The sequence below is a fragment of the Somniosus microcephalus genome, unplaced genomic scaffold (genome assembly GCF_052327205.1).
Source record: "Somniosus microcephalus isolate GS21.2 unplaced genomic scaffold, FLI_Smic_1.0 scaffold217, whole genome shotgun sequence".
Taxonomy (NCBI): Eukaryota; Metazoa; Chordata; class Chondrichthyes; order Squaliformes; family Somniosidae; genus Somniosus; species Somniosus microcephalus.
The window spans coordinates 69,607-91,713 of NW_028225404.1; the positions used below are offsets into that span (position 1 = coordinate 69,607).

The 22,107-nt window shown below is 45.9% G+C and overlaps 1 long non-coding RNA gene across 1 annotated transcript; it reads right to left on the reverse strand.

Moving 5' to 3' along the window:
• Positions 1-10,111: 10,111 nt before the first annotated feature.
• Positions 10,112-17,153, reverse strand: LOC147082048 (uncharacterized). The gene is made up of 2 exons (XR_015076328.1): positions 16,651-17,153; positions 10,112-11,437 (listed from the first exon to the last, which is right to left on the reverse strand). It is a non-coding gene; the product is annotated as an uncharacterized LOC147082048 (long non-coding RNA).
• Between the last annotated feature and the right edge of the window lie 4,954 nt (positions 17,154-22,107).

Sequence of the window (22,107 nt, forward strand, 5' to 3'; positions counted from 1 at the left end):
TAAATGAATGCAGTTGATGAATAGCCTTGCAATAAAGGTAATGCAAAGGAATAAACACTCACAAGCTTGTTTTTTTTCCACCCCGTCCTCCCCTTCCCTTTAACAGCTCCTGCAGACAATGAAAGCAGGAAAGCGGCCTGCAGCCCACCGAGGTCCCGCCCCCTCCCTCCCGCGCCGCCATTGGTTGGAGGACCGTCAGCCCGCCTGGTCCTCCCAGCGTTTTCCGCGCTCCTGATTGGCGGGCAGCTCGCGTCAATCAACCCCCCTCCGATTACGCGCTGACGCCAGCACGCAACGCCCAGGGGTCGGTTGGATCGGCGCACGCCACCGCAAGGTAAAAAAAAAGACACCCCATACAAATGAGGAAAAACAAAAATAATAATAATCGCACTTTAGAGGGGAGGAGGTTGGGGGAATTAATGAGTGTTTTCAATTTGCTTCGCAAAAAAATATTTGAAAAGCTTCCGAACGGTGCGAGGCGGGCTGCGCATGCGCTCCAGCCAGCCTTTGCCTCCCCCACGTGGGACCGGGGGCCGGACACGCCCACTTGCCTTCCTCTGCACCAATCACAGCGCGGGCAGGCGCTTCCATCAATCGTCACCTGTCAATCACTCTCCCTTCCCCCCCCCTCGTGGTGTCGATTGACAGCGGTGTCAGCCAATGAGGTGCAGGAAGGGGCGGGACCAGGGCCAGGACTGACAGCAAGCCTGAACTAACTCAATTAAATACCTGCATGCAGCCAAAAAAACACTTTTATTTAGTCAGCCAAAAAACAGCAAAGCAAATGAGGTTTGCTGAGTCAGCAAAGTCTATTTTAGAAACATGGAAACATAGAAGATAGGAGCAGGAGTTGGCCATTCGGCCCCTCGAGCCTGCTCCGCCATTCAATGCGATCATGGCTATTCAAGAAGGAGTTGGATATATTTCTTAAGGCTAAAGGGATCAAGGGATATGGGGAGAAAGCAGGGACAGGGGACTGAATTTGGATGATCAGCCATGATCTCATTAAAGGGCTGAATGGCCGACTCCTGTTCCTATCTTCTATGTTTCTATGTTTTTATGATCACTCCCCCCACAATGCTCTCCCACTGATACCCCTTCCACCTGCCCGGCTAAGGTTCAGGGGAGATCTGATAGAGGGGGTCAAAACCATGAAGGGTTTGGATCGAGTAAATAAGGAGAAACTGTTTGCAGTGGCTGGAGGGTCGGTAACCAGAGGACACAGATTTCAGGCAAAAGATCCAGAGGCGACATGAGGAAACCGATTTTAAACACAGCCAGTTATGATCTGGAACGCGCTGCCTGGAAGGGCGGTGGAAGCAGATTCAATCGTAGCTTTCATAAAGAAGTGGGTAAATACTTGAAGGGGAGACATTTACAGGGCGAGGGGGAAAGAGCAGGGGGGAGTGGGACTAATCGGAGAGCTCGACCAAAGAGCCGGCACAGGCCCGGTGGGCCGAATGGCCTCCTTCTGTGCTGTTTCATTCGATGGTTCCGTCCCCATAATGAGACCTTCTCAACCCCGGTGTCCTCCTGGTGAATCGGCCCGGCACCCCCTCCGAGGCCAGTGTGTCCCTTTCTGAGGTGCGGTGCCTGAAACTGAAGGCAGTCCTCCGGATGGGGCCTGAGCAAGGCTCTGGACAGCTGAGGCATGGCTGTGGATATCTGGAGTTGTGGTGTAGACAGTCCGACCTTGTCAAGTTAAGTGGGTGGCGATCAGGAGCAGGTGCCCTTTCCTCCCAGGGTGCTGTCACACTAAATTCGGGCTCATGGGATTGGGGGTAATATTAGCATGGATTGAGGATTGGTTAACGGTCAGAAAACAGAGAGTAGGAATAAACAGCTCATTTTCGGGCTGGCAGGCTGTAACTAGTGGGGTCCCGCAAGGATCAGTACTGGGGCCTCAGCTATTCACAATCTCCATCAATGACTTAGATGAGGGGACCGAGTGCAATGTGTCCAAGTTTGCTGACGATACAAAGCTAGGTGGGAAAATAAGTTGTGAGGAGGACACAAAGAGGCTGCAAAGGGATATCGACAGGTTAAGTGAATGGGCAAGAACATGGCAGATGGAATATAATGTGGAGAAGTGTGAAGTTATCCGCTTTGAACATAAGAAATAGGAGCAGGAATAGGCCACTTGGCCCCTCGAGCCTGCTCCGCCATTCAATAAGATCATGGCTGATCTTGGGCTCAAAGCCACTTCCCCGCTCGCTCCCCATAAACCTTCACTCCCGTATCTTGCCAAAATCTGTCTATCTCCACCTTAAATGTATTTAATGACCCAGCCTCCACAGCTCTCTGGGGCAGAGAATCCCACAGATTTACGACCCTCTGAGAGAAGAAATTCCTCCTCATCTCAGTTCTAAAAGGGCGGCCCTTTATTCTGAAACTGTGCCCCCGAGTTCTAGATTTCCCCACGAGGGGAAACATCCTCTCTGCATCTACCTTGTCGAGCCCCCTCAGTATCTTATATGTTTCAATAAGATCACCTCTCAGTCTTCTAAATTCCAATGAGTATAGGCCCAGCCTGCTCAACCTTTCCTCATAAGTCAACCCCCTCATCTCTGGAATTAACCTAGTGAATCGTCTCTGAACTGCCTCCAATGTAAGTATATCCTTCCTTAAATACAGAGACCAAAACTGTACGCAGTACTCCAGGTGTGGTCTCACCAATACCCTGTACAGTTGTAGCAGGACTTCCCTGCTTTTATACTCCAACCCTCTTTGGTAGGAAAAATAGAAAAGCAGAGTATTTTTTAAATGGTGAGAGATTGGGAAATGTTGGTGTTCAGAGGGACCTGGGTGTCCTTGTACACGAGGCACTGAAAGTTAACACGCAGGTGCAGCAAGCAATTAGGAAATCAAATGGTACGTTAGTCTTTATTACAAAAGGATTGGAGTATAAGAGTAAAGTCTTACCGCAATTATATAGGGCCTTGGTGAGACCACACCTGGAGTATTGTGCACAGTTTTGGTCTCCTTACCTAAGGAAGGATATACTTGCCTTAGAGGGAGTGCAACAAAGGTTCACCAGACTGATTCCTGGGATGGGGGGATTGTCCTATGAGGAGAGATTGAGGAGACTGGGCCTATATTCCCAGGAATTTTGAAGAATGAGAGGTGATGTCATTGAAACATCTACAATTCTTACAGGGCTTGACAGGGTAGATGCTGGGAGACTGTTTCCCCTGGCTGGGGAGTCTAGAACCAGGGGTCACAGTCTCAGAATAAGGGGTCGGCCATTTAGGACTGAGATGAGGAGAAATTTCTTCACTCAGAGGGTGGTGAATCTTTGGAACTCTCTGCCCCAGAGGGCTGTGGAGGCTCAGACATTGAGTATAATCAAGGCTGAGATCGATAGATTTTTGGACTCATGGGGAATCAAGGGATATGGGGATCGGGCGGGAAGGTGGAGATGAGGTAGAAGATCAGCCATGATCTTATTGAATGGCGGAACAGGCTCGAAGGGCCGAATGGCCTGCTCCTGCTCCTATTTCTTATGTTCTTAAGAAAGCTGTTTGCTATAGCCTGCTGCCCCACGACAAATACACAGAGGATTTCAGTTATGTGGAGAGACTGGAGAAGCTGGGATTGTTCTCCTTGGAGCAGAGAAGGTGCAGCGGAGATTTAATAGAGGTGTTCAAAACAGGAAGGTTTTTGATAGAGTAAATAGGAGCATGGGAACAGGAGGAGGCCATTCAGCCCCTCCGGCCTGTTCCACCATTCAGTGAGATCATGGCCGATCTGTGTCTTAACTCCACCCACCTGCCTTGGCTCCATATCCCTTTGCTCCCTTGTCTAGCAAAAATCTATCACTCTGGGATTTAAAATGATTAATTGAGCTGGCATCGACTGCTTCCTGTGGGAGAGGGTTCCACACTTCTACCACCCTTTGTGTGAAGAAGTGTTTCCCAACTTCTCTCCTGAATGGCCTGGCTCTGATTTTAAGGTGATGTCCCCTTGTCCTCGACTCCCCCACCGGTGGAAAAAGTTTCTCTCTATCTACTCTACCAATTCCTTTCAAAATCCGAAAATCCTCAATCACTCCTTAACCTTCTAGATTCCAGGGAACACAAGCCTAGTTTATGTAATCTCTCCCTCATAATCTAACCCTTGGAGCCCGGGTAACATTCTGGTGAATCTGTGCTGCACTCCTTCCAAGGTCAGTATATCCTTTCTGAGGTGCGGTGCCCAGAACTGTACACAGTGCTCCAGGGAGTTCCTGGGAGTTAATGTGCGTAGGTCCCTGAAGGTGGCGGGACATATTGAGAAAGTGGTTAACAAAGCATATGGGATCTTGGGCTTCATAAATAGAGGTATTGAGTACAAAAGTAGAGAAGTTATGCTGAACCTTTATAAAGCGCTGGTTAGGCCACAACTGGAGTATTGCGTCCAGTTCTGGTCACCACACTTTAGGAAGGATGTGAAGGCCCTTGAGAGGGTGCAGAGGAGATTTACCAGAATGGTTCTGGGGATAGGGGATCTTAGCTACAAGGACAGGTTGGAGAAGCTGGATTTGTTTTTATTAGAGCAAAGGAGGTTGAGGTGTGATTTGATCGAGGTGTACAAGATTATGACGGGTTTGGATAGGCTAGACGGGGAAAGGCTGTGCCCACTAGTTGATGGTACAAGGACTAGGGGACACAGATTTAAGGTTTTGGGCAAGAGATACAGGTTGAACGTGAGGAAAAACTTTTTTACGCAGCGAGTGGTGAGGACCTGGAACTCACTGCCGACGGAAGTGGTGGAAGCGGAGACACTCAATGTTTTCAAGGGGAGACTGGATAGGCACTTGAGGGAAATAAACTTGCAGGGCTACGGGGATAGAGCGGGGGAATGGGACTGACTGGATTGCTCTACAGAGAGCTGGCACGGACTTGATGGGCCGAATGTCCTCCTTCTGTGCCGTTATCACTCTCTGGGGTCTAACCAGGGCTTTGTATAGCTGTAGCTTATAAGGAGAAACTGTTTCCAGTGGCAGGAGGGTCGGTAACCAGAGGACACAGATATAAGGTCATTGACAAAAGAACCAGAGGCGAGGTGAGGAGAATTTTATTGACGCAGCGACTTGTTGTGATCTGGAATGCGCTGCCTGAAAGGGCGGTGGAAGCAGAGTCAATAATAACGTTCACTGGGGAATTGGATAAATACTTGAAGGGGAAAAATTTGCAGGGCTATGGGGAAAGAGCAGGGGAGTGGGACTAAATGGAGAGCTCTTTCAAAGAGCCGGCACAGGCACGATGGGCTGAATGGCCTCCTTCTGTGCTGTATGATTCTAGCAGCCACTCCTAGAGTGGAGTGGTGCCCGCAGGGATCGCTTGGCAGGAAATTGGGAGGAGGTGGTTCACACGCAGACAGCACCTGATTTCGAGACGCTGTCCTTTTAAAATTGGTCCTCCACAGGCAAGGAGGGACTCGGTCCCTTTAATGAAAATCACATTGAAAAGGAGAGTCCCTGTCCCTTTAAGAGCCCGCTGCCCACCATTCCCACCTTTTTCGTAAAGTCTTTGAAATTAATAATAAATGCTGATGCAGAAAAAATGTGAGTGTGTGTCTGACTGTATTTTAGTGAGTATCTGTGTCTGTGTGTCTGTCTGACTGTATGTGTGTGTGTCTGTGTAGAATAGCATCATAGAATGATACAGCACAGAAGGAGGCCATTCGGCCCATCGTGCCTGTGCCGGCTCTTTGAAAGAGCGATCCAATTAATCCCACTCCCCCTGCTCTTTCCCCAAAGCCCTGTAAATGTTTTACCTTCAAGTGTTTATCTCAATCTCTTTTGAATTATAATATTGAATCTGCTTCCACCGCCCTTTCAGGCAGCGCATTCCAGATCACAACAACTTGGTGTAAAAATCTGTTTCCTCATGTCACCTCTGGTTCTTTTGCCAATCGCCTTAAATCTGGTTTCTGTCCCTTCAGCCATTGGAAACGGTTTCTCCTTATTTACTCTCTCAAAATCCATCCTGATTTTGAACAACTCTATCAAATCTCCTCTTAATCTTCTCTGCTCCGAGGAGAACAACCCCAGCTTCTCCCGTCTCTCCACGTAACTCGAGTCCCTCATCCCTGGTCCCATTCTCGTAAATTTCTTCTGCACCCTCTCTTAGGCCTTGACATCCTTCCTAAAGTGTGGTGCCCAGCGGAAGGCTAGCCAGTGCTTAGCATAACCTGCTTGCTTTTGTACTCTATTCCTCTATTAATAAAGTCAAGGATCCTGTATGCTTTTTTAACAGGCTTCTCAACTTGTCCTGCCACCTTCTAAGATTTGTGTACATACACCCCGAGGCCTCTCTGTTCCTGCACCCTCTTTAAAACTGGACCATTTAGTTTATATTGCCTCTCCTCATTCTTCCTACCAAAATGAATCACTTCACACTTCTCTACATTAAATTTAATCTGCCACGTTTCTGCCCATTTCACCAGTCTGGCTACATCCTCCTGAATTCTGTTACTATCACAGAATCACAGAAACCCCACAGTGCAGATAGAGGCCATTTCGGCCCATCGAGCCTGCACCGACACATATCCCACCCGATCCCCGTAACCCCTACACCAACACATATCTCACCCTATCCTCATTGTTTGCTACATTTTCGTGTATCATGTCATCTGTAAATTTTGAAATTTTGCCCTGGATCCCCAAGTCCAGGTCATTAATATATATCAAAAAAAGCAGTGGTGCGAATCAATGTTCACGTTAAGTTGCGCGGCCACGCAGCGGTCTGGAGGTCCCGCGCAGCCGGCTCACCGCACTATAAATGGATTAAACGCGCATGCGCGGAAATTTGAATGGGCTGTGCAGCCCGTTAAAGGGGCCACGCACCTCAAAAGAAATTAGAGGGGACATTGGTCCTAATACCGACCCCTGGGGAACATCACTGTTTACCTCCCTCCAGTCTGAAAAGCAACCATTCACCACTACTCTCTGCTTTCTGTCCCTTGGCAGAAAACTGGGAGGAGGCGAGAGCAAACAGCACCTGATTTCTCGCTAAGCACTCAGGGGAGCAGGGGATTAGCCCCACTTTAAATGTCAGTCTCTTACATATACATTAATAAAAAGGGAGACGCTGTCCCTTTAAAACCGGTGATCCAAGGGGACGCGGTCCATTTAATGAAAATCATACAGAAGAGAGTGCCTGTCCCTTTAAAAGAACCCCCACCACTCCCATATTTCTCTTAATAATAAAGTGCTTGAAGTTAATAATTAAAAACGCAGAAAATTATTTAAAAAATTAATTCAGGGAGAAAAAATATTTTTGCTCACATTTGCTCCGCAGGGTTTCTTGTTTCTGTTTCATCAATTTAAAAACAAACTGCTTTTTTTATGATCAGCCATGATCGCATTGAATGGCGGAGCAGGCTCGAAGGGCCGAATGGCCTACTGCTGCTCCTATCTTCAATGTTTCTATGTTTAAAACAAGTATCTTCTGTAAAATAAATTATTTTGAGCTGTAAAATGTGAAAGGAACATTAAAAATAAACTTTCCCAGGATCACAGATCCTGACCAAGCCGCTTTACAAAATGGCGGCGGGCCGATCCCAGGTCCCACCTCCTCCTTCGCCGCGATTGGTTGGAGGACCAAAGCCCCTCGGTCGGTCCTCCAGGCTCCGCCTCCCCTCGCTCATTGGTGGAGAGCTCAGTGTCAGTCAGTGCACGCCGGCGATGTCGTGACGTTGCAGGGTGGGCGGTTGGAGCAGGCGGGAAATTAAATTCACTTAAATTAAATCTCCCGTCAGCCTCCTCTGTCCCAATCAGCCGGCGCAAGTCCCTCGGGCTCCCCGATTGGTTGGAGGACCCGCCGCCGGCTCGCTCCTCCAGCCCCGCCCCGCTCGCTCCCTATTGGTTGGGAGCTCCCGTCAATCAGGCCCTGGGCCCTATCTTCTATGTACTTTCAGTGATGACTTTTATAAACTGGTTTTGCCGGAAATTAGAAGAGGGGGGGAGAGATTTGAAGACATTCGGTCCCTTTGTCAAAAGTTGCAGCTGACCCCGCGCATGCGCTCCATGGCCCCGCCCTCTCCTGCTCCACAGGCGCCCGGCCCGCACCGCGCATGCTCAGCACACACCCTGGGCCCCTGTCAATCATCCTCCCCCTCTGAACAGGCCCCTCCCCCTACTCCGCATGCGCCGCCGGGCCCCGCTCCCGAAGTTGAGCCGCTACCGCGCCTGCGCAGGGCCTCGCATTCTGGGGAAGGCCCGGGCAACCGCGAGAGTGCGGATCACCGGCGGAAAGTGAGTTTTATCAGGGTTTTTTTGATATAGCGGAGAGAAGCGCGGGCGGGGAGATAAATAAATAGAAAATACAAACCGCACCGTCCCAGCGCCCTCCCGGCACCGAGTGGAGCAGATTGAGCGGTCGCAGCCTCTTCTCTGAATGGCCTCTTCCAGTGATGACGTCACAACCGGTCCCCAGCCTCAGCGCCGGGGAGGAAGGTCCCGCCCCCTTGCCGCGCCGCCATTGGTTGGAGGACCAGGCCGCCTAGTTCAGTCCTCCCAGCTCAGCCCTCGTGCTATTGGTCAGCGCTCCCGTCAGTCAGAATCACATTGCTCCGGCTCACTCCGTCACCCCGCGCAACTCAAACCCCTCCGTTCGGCGTCCACGGAGGTTCCGCCCGACTCTCAGGTTTGGTTTTTCTGGTATGTTACTTTATAATCTTGCTCTCCTCCTCGCCTCGATTTGAATCGATTCCCCAACACTTTACCACGGCCGCTGATTCCGCCTCTTCCCTGGGCCCGGCCTTCCCTCTTCTCCCCAGAGGCCCTGCGCAGGCGCACTGGCATAAGGACATAAGAACATAAGAAATAGGAGCAGGAGTAGGCCAATCGGCCCCTCGAGCCTGCTCCGCCATTCAATAAGATCATGGCTGATCTGATCCTAACCGCCAATCTACTATCACAGAACCATCTCCTGAATCGAACATAATTAGACACACGAAATAGGAGCAGGATCAGGCTACACGGCCCCTGGGCCCGCTCCGCTACCCACAGGGCCATGTCCGATCCAAACCTAGACTCATGTCCAAATTCCTGCCCGCTCCCCGTAACCCTTAATTCCCTTTACTTCTAGGAAACTGTCTATTTCTGTTTTAAATTTATGTAATGATGTAGCTTCTACAGCTTTTTGGGGCAGCATATTCCATGGACCTACCACCCTCTGAGTGAAGTAGTTCCTCCTCATCTCAGTTTTGAAAGAGCAACCCCTTATTCTAAGACTATGCCCCCTAGTTCTAGTTTCACCCATCATCGGGAACATCTTCCCCGCATCCACCCGATCCAACCCCTTCACAATCTTGTATGTTTCAATAAGATCGCCTCTCATTCTTCTGAACTCCAATGAGTAGAGTCCCAATCTACTCAACCTCTCCTCATATGTCCATCCCCTCATCCCCGGGATTAACCGAGTGAACCTTCTTTGTACTGACTCGAGAACAAGTATGTCCTTTCTTAAGTATGGACACCAAAACTGTACGCAGTATTCCAGGTGCGGTCTCACCAATACCTTGTACAACTGAAGCAATACCTCCCTATTTTTATATCCTATCCCCCTAGCAATGAAAGCCAACATTCCATTGGCCTTCTTAATCACTTGCTGCACCTGCATACCAACCTTTTGAGTTTCGTGCACCAGGACCCCCAGATCCCTTTGTACTTCAGTACTTTCCAGTTTCTTGCCATTAAGATAATAACTTGCTCTACGATTTTTCCTGCCAAAGTGCATAACCTCACACTTTCCAGTATTGTATTCCATCTGCCAAATCTCTGCCCACTTACTTAGCCTGTCTATGTCCCCTTGCAGGTTTTTTATGTCCTCCTCACTCACTACTTTCCCTCCCATCTTAGTATCATCTGCAAACTTTGATATGTTACACTCGGTCCCCTCCTCCAAATCGTTAATATAGATTGTAAAGAGTTGGGGACCCAGCACTGACCCCTGCGGAACACCACTAGTTACTGATTGCCAGTCTGTGAATGAACCATTTATCCCAACTCTCTGCCTTCTGTTAGATAGCCAATCCTCTATCTGATGTAAGCCCCCAAAGTGTGGACTGAGTGATATACACAGTCGACAACACTGGCTTGTTGTAAGAAAGACAGACCCAATAATTGAAGTAAAAACGGTTTATTCAGGCCTGGGGAGCTATGGCTCTTGCGTCCCAACACAAGGCTCCAACTCCACCGAATCTCTTGAGGTTCACACAGTTATACAAAACTTAAGGCCCTGCCCTAAAGGCGGGGATAAGCTTATTAACATATACAGAATTATAGTTAAATTGTAATTATAAAACCATGACATTCCATTCTTCCAGTCGCTTACAAATCTCACATTTCGTTATCAGTTGGTCTTGTTACTTTCTCATGACCCGGGCCTCAATTTTATTACTTTACGATCGTCCATTTGCTGTTGTCAGATGGCTTGGTCTTTCTAAGTATTTCTCTAAGATAGTAGATCTTTCCAAAGCGGGCAATCCGCAGACTTTCTGTCTCTCTCTCTTGAATTATTTCTACAGAGCAAAAACACTTTAGTTAGTTAAAAGAATAGAACCCTATTGAGCTTCACACTTAACAAACCCTTAAGTGCAAAGGTGTCGACTCGCGTGGCCGAACCCATATATCTCTCCCTCTTTCTAAGGGGTTGTTTTGACAGTTTTAATCTCTCAGCAGTTACCCCGTAGTCCTGTTTAAACCTTATCTGGGTTTATACAACTTTTACAGACTTCTATTGTTCAACTCGGAGCACGAATTAACCTATTCCCTCCATTTTGTATATTGGTGTTACAGATGAATCCTGGTTTGTTTTTCCTTATTAAATCCAATTTTTAATATCTTACTTCAGTCCCCCCTTTTGACCTTTGGACAATTGCTCCAAACAGGTCAACATGTATTTCCACTTCCTGGTGTCTGCCAGAGCGTGCACTCCCTGGCCTTCTACCAGTTTAGGTTATACATGTATATATATCTTATCAATTTGGAGGCCGACTTCCCCCTCTGTGGTATGGTGGTCTTTCCTTTACGGTGGTCTTTCCTTTAGGGTGGGCTTTCCTTTATGCACTCCGTCCGGTGTAACCATTCCCGGGGCCCCTTAGACCCTACACTAATGGTTGAGGCTTTCCTGCTCAAGCCTGTCCCTCATTCCCACGTGGGGTGTGTGACGTGCCAATTCGAGACTGTCATCACACACCAGTCCTCATTCACCACCCTCCTTCTGCCACCCTCCTTCTGCCACCTCCATCTTACGGTTGGCCGGCCCGGTCATTAATTACCATGCCCAATTAATCCCACATAATTTCAGTCGCTTCCCATCGCGTCTTACACCATTTGCCTTGGAGAGGCAGGGGAGTTGTCCATTCTTAACATCGCTGCCTGCCCCTCCTCAGGCTCTACTTCCTTCACCACACCACTTTCGGCCTTACTCATTCTGGCACAAAGGCACTGGAGAAATAAAAATACACAATATATCAGAATAACAATCAAGAGGAATATCATTATGCCTTGTACCACCGAGGCGCCCACAGTCCCCGACCATCCTGGTCCCCAATTATCAAAATATGAGGAAGTGGGTGAGTTTCCTCTAATGTTGCACTAATGTCTTTTTGTTGTTTCTTTAAGCCTTCTTCTATTTTATGATAGTACTTTAAAATTTCCTTTGTTTCCTGCCGTAACTTCTGCCAAGCTTCCTCTAACTTAGGAATTGTCTTGGGCTCTGGTATGACATAAGTTTCAACCCTTTTTAGTAAGTCTCATATTATCAAATGACCAGGTTTTCCTATCTGTATAAGTATCTTTCGACCAATACAACGGTTTGGTTGGGGAATGGTATAAGCCATATCTTGATATTCATATTTCTGTTCAATTGTGGTGACACAACAGGTCCCATTGTTCCTTGATGCTACCCAGGTCCAGTGTATCCCCTTGGGTGAACCTCGAGGGTGCAATTGGTAATTTTCGTAAATCCGTACTCGGATGTGTCTCCCTCGGTGGGGGGGGTGTGTGCACACCCATGTCCTTCCCTTGTGGTGGCACCCGTCCACTACCACCCCCCTTTAGGTTTCATTCTTCTGTTTATTATCTTCATCCCTTTCCCAAAGCACCTTGGTAGGGACATCATGATATTTAACCCACTTTCCCTTTGTACTTCTCATATATTAATCACGTCGTATCGGAGTTGTCCCCCTTCTGGGAATTGTGGGATGGCCAGTACAAAGCCAATCATCTTAGTCCATGGGGTCAGACAATCACCTGCCCGGTGTACTTGTCCCATTTTACATTCCTTACATAGGCTTTTATTTGTGTCAATCCAAGGTTCCAGATCCTTATTAGTAATCCAATCAGGGATCTGTCCATTATTTATTTGCCTCATGTTATGCTGAGCATTCGACAATAGCCATGAGCCCTACGTGGCACATATTAGTTCCTTATCGGTTTAGTGAGAAGCATTATTAAGTCTATCAATAATTGTATTGATTGTTTCTGCATGGGGGGCTACTATCTCTTCCACCCCCGACAATTGCATTATTGTTTGGTTTCCCTGCCAGTGTCAATTGCTGGCTATTTCCAGTAGCTTGTTTTAGTAACTTCTCTATTTTTGCTTGTCATTCTTCTACTCCTTCGTTTACTCCTTCTATGTCCAAGCTATTAACTGTTGCTAACCCGGCCGCATACCCTGCTCCGGTCGTTTCCAATACTCCCCGTTTCTTACATCTTTGTAAGATAGATTTTTCCTGTGGATCCTCTAATTGTTTTACCCACAGGGAGTTCCAAGTTTGTTTTGTATCTCAAAAGTACTCATATTAATGGCAAGCTTAGTAACTCTATGTGCTACACTAAAATACACCTCATCCTGTGTTCTCCTTATTACTAATCCCCCTTGATAATGGCAATACTTATATTTATCCCTAGAATCAAGGCGAGGACGCTCCATCTCATTCCGGATGTCCAATGTTCCTGTAATTACAAAAAGGGGGCTGGTCGTCACCAGCCAGTCAGAATTATTCTGCTCTTATCCATTTTATCAGTTCAAAATGCTGTACATCTGGTTCATTTCTTGTTCTGTGGCTCTGTCCCCAGACATACCTGAAGATGCAAACTATGGCATATAATATTATCATCCACAGCCCTATCATTGATATATGTAGTAACTCCCCTTCCCATTCTTTATATCTTCTAGTATACTCCTCACTCTCAAAAAGGGCACCATCTCTGGTTTACTCATTGTCTTTCTTATATATTTTTAGCTGGGTCCAGTGTTTCCACCTTCCTTTACCCGTTCCAGACCCATCTACATGAGCACGTGTCATTATTCATTAATACTTCATAAGGTCCTGACCATCTGGGTGCTAGCCCTGGTTTGGCTGGTATTATTTCTGCTATCACTTTGCTGTCTATTGCAAAGACCTCCTTCTGGTCGTCCCGTGTATCCTGTTCTCGATCCCGTATAATCTGTTGGTCTTTGGCCTCATGTCTCTAACTATCTGTCCAGATTTATCTTTGGGTAACAGGACAGCTTCCCAAGCAGTCTCCTGGCCGTTTGAGACGGTGCTGCAATTAGTTTATAAGATAACTTCCATTTATCAAATCCTAATTTTCCTTCTATCACTGTGGGGAAATATTAACTCAACATTAAGAAATTTACATTTAATAATGTCCAATATCTTTAAATTCTGTTCAGTAATACTGAAGTTGTTACTTGGTGAACTCAAACAGCTGTCAGTGGAAAGGGTTAACTCCTTCGCAGGCTTTTGAAGGTGGAGCTAAACATTATTGCGTCACTTCACGCAACCCAAAAAAACATCCCTGACTGAAAGACAGTTGTGGTTTCACACTTTGATTCAACATGAACATTTGGGCTTCATTGGTCAGATTCCCTCTCTCAGTTGATCGTTTAGCTGCCCATCCTCTTGTGTGCTTTAACTTATTATTACGGACTCTTTGGGTAGGAGAGAGATTCCTACTCATTCCTTGATTATATTCTTGTCTCTGGTGTCATATATCCCTGCCTACTCCCGCTATCATGTAATCAGACACCACCCCAAAGGCATTCCGACTATCTATATAGGTTTACACATTTTCCTTTGGCTACCCCCCTTTGATCAAATCCTGTATAGGCTGGGCCATTTCTACTTTGTTTCCCGGGCCTGCCTGTTTGTTTGACTTATAATCTGGGGGCCAGTACACTTCATTCGCTTTAGGGTCGACTAAAGCTCCTACTTCTCGCAGTATATCTATCCCTAGGATTGTTCCTTCGGTGTTCTCGCATACCCACAACTGTGTAGGTATTATTATTATAGCCAATTTCTAGTAAGACTGTTTCGCTCTTATAAGCCCTGATTCTTCATCCACCGATTCTTGCTATACTAACTGAAAGTTTCGTTCGGGGTAAGGGTAAGTCTGTCAATGAGATTGTGGCTCCTGTGTCTATTAACATTTTGCACTGTCGGCCCCCTACCAATGCATCAACAAACATCCTCGGATCCCCCTCCCCTCTCTGGCGCGGTCCCTTCCTGCTGCCATCCCTAGAAGCTTGCGAGCAATCAAAGCACGCAGCCAGTCCTAATGCCCCTCCCATCTGTTTTCGGGCATTTGTCTCTTCCCTTGTGTCACTATGTATCCTAGGTAGACTACTTCATCCTTCCCTACCTATACCTTTCTAAGGTTTAACTCTAGTCCCGCCTTCTATAAGGCTTCCAGTACCATAGTCAATTAAATATTGTAGCGGGACCTGCCACTATCAGATATTCTTGCGGAGTGGAGTTATCTTATTCAATTCGGACTACACCAATTTACATCAACCAGAATTTCGCTGTGGCCACAATGAAAGTCTGGTTTTAATAGGTTAATTTACCTCATAACTTCAAGGTTAGATCTTAGACTGAAACTTAATCTTTCATTAAGCAAACTTTTTGTTGCTCTTCTCAGTTTTTACACTCCAGCTTAACTTAAATTGTAATAGGTTTTTTTTCATTCTGAGGGCACAATCTTATTTGCACATTCTTAAACTTCCAAAATCCCCGACAAGACAAAGGGGTTAAATGCTTTTACTTTAACACAGAGAAGTGGGTGGAGCTACAACACACAGCAGACAGTTCTTTTTCTTAACGGACAGATTTTCAGACAAAGGAATATTGAATCCTCTTAAACATTCCTAATCAGGAAAACATCCACACTCTCACATTTTTATACAAACTGTAATTTCAGCATATGTCTAAGGTTCCTTTCACTCAGCAAATCTCGTGTTTTACTTGTCTTGGTACAGATGCTAATAACTTCCATGTTGGTAAAGCTTTAAGTTTATCTTTTCCTTCCTTTTTAAATCTGTGACTCAACAGCTTTCCCTAGTTTCCAAATCCCTGTTTGTTTGTTTTTTTTTTGCTGGGGTTTCAAATTGGTTCGCCTGCAAATTAGATCTTTTTCCTTCTTTATCTCTCCCTTCTGTTTCAATTCCTTACATTATCTGTTGCCTCTTTATCTTTAGCTCCTCCCCACCAAGCCTTTGGCTCTCTGCACTGTTTCTTTTTATTTTCCAGGAGTCGGGTTATAGAATCCAGGTCCCTTGAGGATTCTTCTTCCACCCTCTTAGTCATAACTAACTGCTATGTTTCACGCATAATTCACGATGTTGAGGAATTAGGTTTGTACGCTACGTTGTTCGCCCCATAGCGTCACCTTCATTAGTTTCTTGCTTTCTATTAGTCACTTCGTTTCGTTAGACACACACCAACCCTTTAGTCCCGAGGTTTTGGTACTGTGGGGTCTGTAGCTCCCGGCGTCCTACTTGATCCTGGCCGTCACGTGGGACTACTGTCCTCTTAATTCAGGCTCAGGCGAGGTGCTGGGGACAGACCTCACCCTTGTCCGTTCTAACCTCCTTATGACCGCAGGGTTTTATCTCATTCACTCACCACGGTGCACCCATTCATTCAATTGTTGAGATTTCGCCGTCTCACGGATAAAGAGGATTTCCCGCCTCCCCGGGGTAGGGGTCTTTCCGCCCCTGTCGGTTCGCCTACCTACGGCTAAATGAGGACTTCTCTGCCTCCCAGGGTTTTCCGCCCCGTCGGTTCGCCTACCTACGGCTAAATGAGGACTTCTCTGCCTCCCAGGGTTTTCCGCCCCGTCGGTTTGCCGCTATACGGCTTAGGGAACACCTTATCCCTATCTTTTTAACCGCCTTCAATTAAGGGTGTCTTTCTTTTTATAGTTCTTTTATACGTCGATTCTGACTCACCGTCTCGCCAGCGATTAACCCCTAATTTTACAGGTGGTAATTAAAACATACTCACCCGTCTTAGGTTAACGCTGTCCGAGAGTCTGGTTCAGAACGCGAATCCCATCCTCGTCGCCAATTGATGTAAGCCCCCAAAGTGTGGACTGAGTGATATACACAGTCGACAACACTGGCTTGTTGTAAGAAAGACAGACCCAATAATTGAAGTAAAAACGGTTTATTCAGGCCTGGGGAGCTATGGCTCTTGCGTCCCAACACAAGGCTCCAACTCCACCGAATCTCTTGAGGTTCACACAGTTATACAAAACTTAAGGCCCTGCCCTAAAGGCGGGGATAAGCTTATTAACATATACAGAATTATAGTTAAATTGTAATTATAAAACCATGACATTCCATTCTTCCAGTCGCTTACAAATCTCACATTTCGTTATCAGTTGGTCTTGTTACTTTCTCATGACCCGGGCCTCAATTTTATTACTTTACGATCGTCCATTTGCTGTTGTCAGATGGCTTGGTCTTTCTAAGTATTTCTCTAAGATAGTAGATCTTTCCAAAGCGGGCAATCCGCAGACTTTCTGTCTCTCTCTCTTGAATTATTTCTACAGAGCAAAAACACTTTAGTTAGTTAAAAGAATAGAACCCTATTGAGCTTCACACTTAACAAACCCTTAAGTGCAAAGGTGTCGACTCGCGTGGCCGAACCCATATATCTCTCCCTCTTTCTAAGGGGTTGTTTTGACAGTTTTAATCTCTCAGCAGTTACCCCGTAGTCCTGTTTAAACCTTATCTGGGTTTATACAACTTTTACAGACTTCTATTGTTCAACTCGGAGCACGAATTAACCTATTCCCTCCATTTTGTATATTGGTGTTACAGATGAATCCTGGTTTGTTTTTCCTTATTAAATCCAATTTTTAATATCTTACTTCACTATCCATGCCAGAATATTACCCCCAATCACGTGATTTTTTATCTTAAGCAATAATCTTTTGTGTGGCGCCTTGTCAAATGCCTTTTGGAAGTCTAAATACACTACGTCCACTAGTTCCCCTTTATCCACCCTATATGTTACTTCCTCAAAGAACTCCAGCAAATTTGTCAACCCTGACTTCCCCTTCATAAAACCATGCTGACTTTGTCCTATTAAATTATGATTATCCAAATGTCCTGTTACTGTCTCCTTAATAATGGACTCCAAAATTTTACCTACCACAGATGTTAGGCTAACCGGTCTATAGTTTCCAGCCTTCTGTCTACTGCCCTTTTTAAATAAGGGTGTTACATTAGCAGTTTTCCAGTCTGCCGGGACCTTTGCCGAGTCCAGGGAGTTTTGGAAAATTATTACCAATGCATCCACAATCCCTACCGCCACTTCCCTCAAGACCCTAGGATGTAAGCCATCAGGTCCAGGTGATTTATCCGCTTTGAGTCCCATTATTTTACCGAGTACCACTTCCTTAGTGATTTTGATCGTGTTTAGCTCCTCCCCCCCCTTTAGCCCCCTGTTTGTCCAGTGTTGGGATATTCTTAGTGTCTTCTACTGTAAAGACTGATATAAAATATTCATTCAGTGTTTTTGCCAGCTCCATATTTCCCACCATTAATTTCCTGGTCTCATCCTCTAAGGGACCAACATTTACTTTAGCCACCCTTTTTCTTTTTATATAACTATAAAAACTCTTACTATCTGTTTTTATATTTTTTGCTAATTTACTTTCATAATCTATCTTCCCTTTCTTAATCAATCTTTTTGTTATTTTTTGCTGTCTTTTAAAGTTTTCCCAATCCTCTGTCCTCCCACTAGATTTGGCTACCTTATATGCCCTTGTTTTTAGTTGAATACTATCCTTAATTTCTTTACTTAGCCACAGATGTTGTGGTGGTGCCGAATGAGCATGCGTGGCCCATCCTCTCCACATTTAAAGGGACACACACCCCTCCACATTTAAAGGGACACCCACCCCGCCACATTTAAAGGGACACCTACCTCATCCACATTTAAAGGGATACCCTCCCCCCCTCTCATGTCCTCTACTGTGGAGGAGGAATTCCTTGAGTGTTTACGGGATGGTTTCCTGGACCAATATGTCGAGGAACCAACCAGAGATCAGGCCATCTTAGACTGGGTGTTATGTAACGAGAAAGGATTAATTAGCAATCTTGTTGTACGAGGCCCCTTGGGTCGGAGTGATCATAATATGATCGAATTCTTCATTAAGATGGAGAATCAAGTTGTTGACTCAGAGACTAGGGTCCTAAATTTAAATAAAGGAAACTACGATGGTCTGAGTAGCAAGTTGGGTAGGATTGATTGGGGAATGTCACTCAAAGGGTTGACGGTGGATAGGCAATGGCAAACATTCAAAGACCGCATGGATGAACTACAGAATTTGTTCATCCCAGTTTGGCATAAAAATAAAACAAGAGGTGACTCAACCGTGGCTAACAAGGGAAATTAGGGATAGCATAAGATCCAAGGAGAGGACATATAAATTGGCCAGAAAAAGCAGTAAACCTGAGGATTGGGAGCAGTTTAGGATTCAACAAAGGAGGACAAAGGGATTAATTAAGAAGGGGAAAATTGAATATGAGAGTAAGTTTTCAGGGAACTTAAAAACTGACTAAAAGCTTTTATAGATATGTGAAGAGAAAAAGAACATAAGAAGTAGGAGCAGAAGTAGGCCACACGGCCCCTCGGCCCTGCTCCGCCATTCAATAGGATCATGGCTGATCCGAAACTAGACTCACGTCCACTTCCCTGCCCGCGCCCCATAACCCCTAATTCCCTTATCAGTTAGGAAACTGTCGATCTCCATTTTAAATTTATTTAATGTCGCAGCTTCCACAGCTATCGGAGGTAGCAAATTCCATAGATTTACCACCCTCTGAGTGAAGAAGTTTCTCCTCATCTCAGTTTTGAAACGGCAGCCCCTTATTCTTAGATTATGCCCCCCTAGTTCTAGTCTCACCCATCAGTGGAAACATCCTCCCCGCATCCACCCGATCAAGCCCCCTCACAATCTTATATGTTTTGATAAGATCGCCTCTCATTCTTCTGAATTCCAATGAGTAGAGTCCCAACCTACTCAACCTTTCCTCATAAGTCAACCCCCTCATCTCCGCAATCAACCGAGTGAACCTTCTCTGAACTGCCTCGAGAGCAAGTATATCTTTTCTTAAATATGGAAACCAAAACTGTACGCAATATTCCCGGTGTGGCCTCACCAGTCCCCTGTATAACTGAAGCAAGACTTCCCTGCTTTTATACTCCATCCCCCTTGCAATAAAAGCCAAGATTCCATTGGCCTTCCTGATCACCTGCTGTCCCTGCATACTAACCTTCTGTGTTTCATGCACCAGGATCCCCAGATCCCTTTGTACTGTAGCACTTTGCAGTTTCTCTCCATTTAGATAATAACTTGCTCTTTGATTTTTTCTGCCAAAGTGCATAACCTCACACTTTCCAACATTATATTCCATGTGCCAAATTTCTGCCCATTCACTTAGCCTGTCTATGTCCTTTTCCCATGATTTTTTATCTTGTTCAGTAATCTTTTGTGTGGCACCTTGTGAAATGCCTTTTGGAATTCCAAATACACCACGTCCACTGGTTCCCCTTTTTCCACCCTGTTTGTTACATCCTCAAAGAATTCGAGCAAATTTGTCAAGCATGACTTCCCCTTTATAAAACCATGCTGACTATGTCCGATTAAATTATGCTTATCCAAATGTCCTGTTACTGCTTCCTTAATAATGGACTCCAACATTTTACCAACCACAGATGTTAGGCTAACTGGTCAATAGTTTCCAACCTTTTGTCTACCTCCCTTTTTAAATAATGTCGTTACATTAGCAGTTTTCCAATCTGCTGGGACTTTGCCTGAATCCAGGGAGTTTTGGAAAATTACCACCAATGCATCTGCAATCCCCACTGCTACCTCTCTCAAGGTCCTAGGATGTAAGCCATCAGGTCCAGGGGATTTATCCGCCTTAAGTCCCATTATCTTACCGAGTACCATCTCCTTAGTGATTTTAATCGTGTTTAGCTCCTCCCCCCCCCCCCATAGCCCCCTGTTTGTCCAGTGTTGGGATATTTTTAGTGTCCTCTACTGTAAAGACTGATATAAAATATTTGTTCAGCGTTTTTGCCATCTCCATGTCCCCCACAACTAACTTCCCAGTTTCGTCCTCTAAGGGACCAACATTCACTTTAGCCACCCTTTTTCTTTTTATATAACTATAGAAACTCTGCTCTCATACCTTCATAGTCTCCTTTATTTAAGCTTAGTACGCTGGTTTGAGATCCAACTCTCTCACCCTCCAACTGAATTTGGAATTCAACCATGTTATGGTCACTCATTCCAAGGGGATCCTTTACTAGGACATTTTTTATTAATCCTGTCTCATTCCACACGACCAGATCTAAGATTGCCTGCCCCCTGGTTGGTTCAGTAACATACTGCTCAAGGAACCCGTCCCTAATGCACTCTATGAACTCTTCCTCAAGGCTGCCCTGCCCAATTTGATTTGTCCAGTCAATATGAAAGTTAAAATCTCCCATGATTATAGCTGTTCCCTTAATACAAGGCCCAACTATTTCCTGATTTATACTCCGACCAATAGAGTTGCAACTGTTAGGAGGCCTATAGACTACGCCCACTAGTGACTTTTTCCCCTTATTATTCCTTATTTCCACCCAAACCGTTTCACTATCCTGATCCTTTGACCCAATATCATTTCTCACTATTGCAGTGATTCCATCCTTTATTAACACAGCCACCCCACCTCCTTTTCCTTCCTGTCTGTCCTTCCTAATAGTCAAATACCCCTGGATGTTTAGTTCCCAGTCATGGTCACCCTGCAGCCATGTCTCCGTAATGGCCACCAGATCATACCCATGTGTAGTTATTTGTACCGTCAACGCGTCTATTTTGTTACGAATGCTGCGTGCATTCAGATAAAGAACTTTTAAATATGTTTTGTGACAATTTATTCCTGCTTATACCCCCTTTACAAATTTACCTTTATCTTTATATATTGTGTTCCTTCCTGACACGCTCTGGTTTTTAATTCCTCCACTGCTACCTTGCTCTATTGCCTTCTCCGCTGACATTTTTATTTTTCGCTCTCTTGAAACCTCCCCTCCACTAATTAGTTTAAAGCCCTCTCTACAGCCCTAGTTATTCGATTCGCCAGGATTCTAGTCCCAGCACTGGCCAAGTGAAGTCCGTCCCAACGGAACAGCTCTCTCCTGTCCCAGTACTGGTGCCAGTGTCCCAAGAAGCAAAACCCATTTCTCCCACACCAGTCTTTGAGCCACGCATTTAACTCTCTAATTTTATTTACCCTAGCCAAATTTGCTCGTGAGGGCAGGTACAGCACAGGTTAGATACAGAGTAAAGCTCCCTGTAGACTGTCCCATCAAACACTCCCAGGGCAGGTACAGCACGGGTTAGATACAGAGTAAAGCTCCCTCTACACTGTCCCATCAAACACTCCCAGGGCAGGTACAGCACGAGTTAGATACAGAGTAAAGCTCCCTCTACACTGTCCCATCAAACACTCCCAGGGCAGGTAGAGCACGGGCTCGATACAGAGTAAAGCTCCCTCTACACTGTCCCCATCAGACACTCCCAGGGCAGGTCCAGCACGGGTTAGATACAGAGTAAAGCTCCCTCTACACTGTCCCATCAAACACTCCCAGGGCAGGAACAGCACGGGTTAGATACAGAGTAAAGCTCCCTCTACACTGTCCCATCACACACTCCCAGGGCAGGTACAGCACGGGTTAGATACAGAGTAAAGCTCCCTCTACACTGTCCCATCAAACACTCCCAGGGCAGGTACAGCACGGGTTAGATACAGAGTAAAGCTCCCT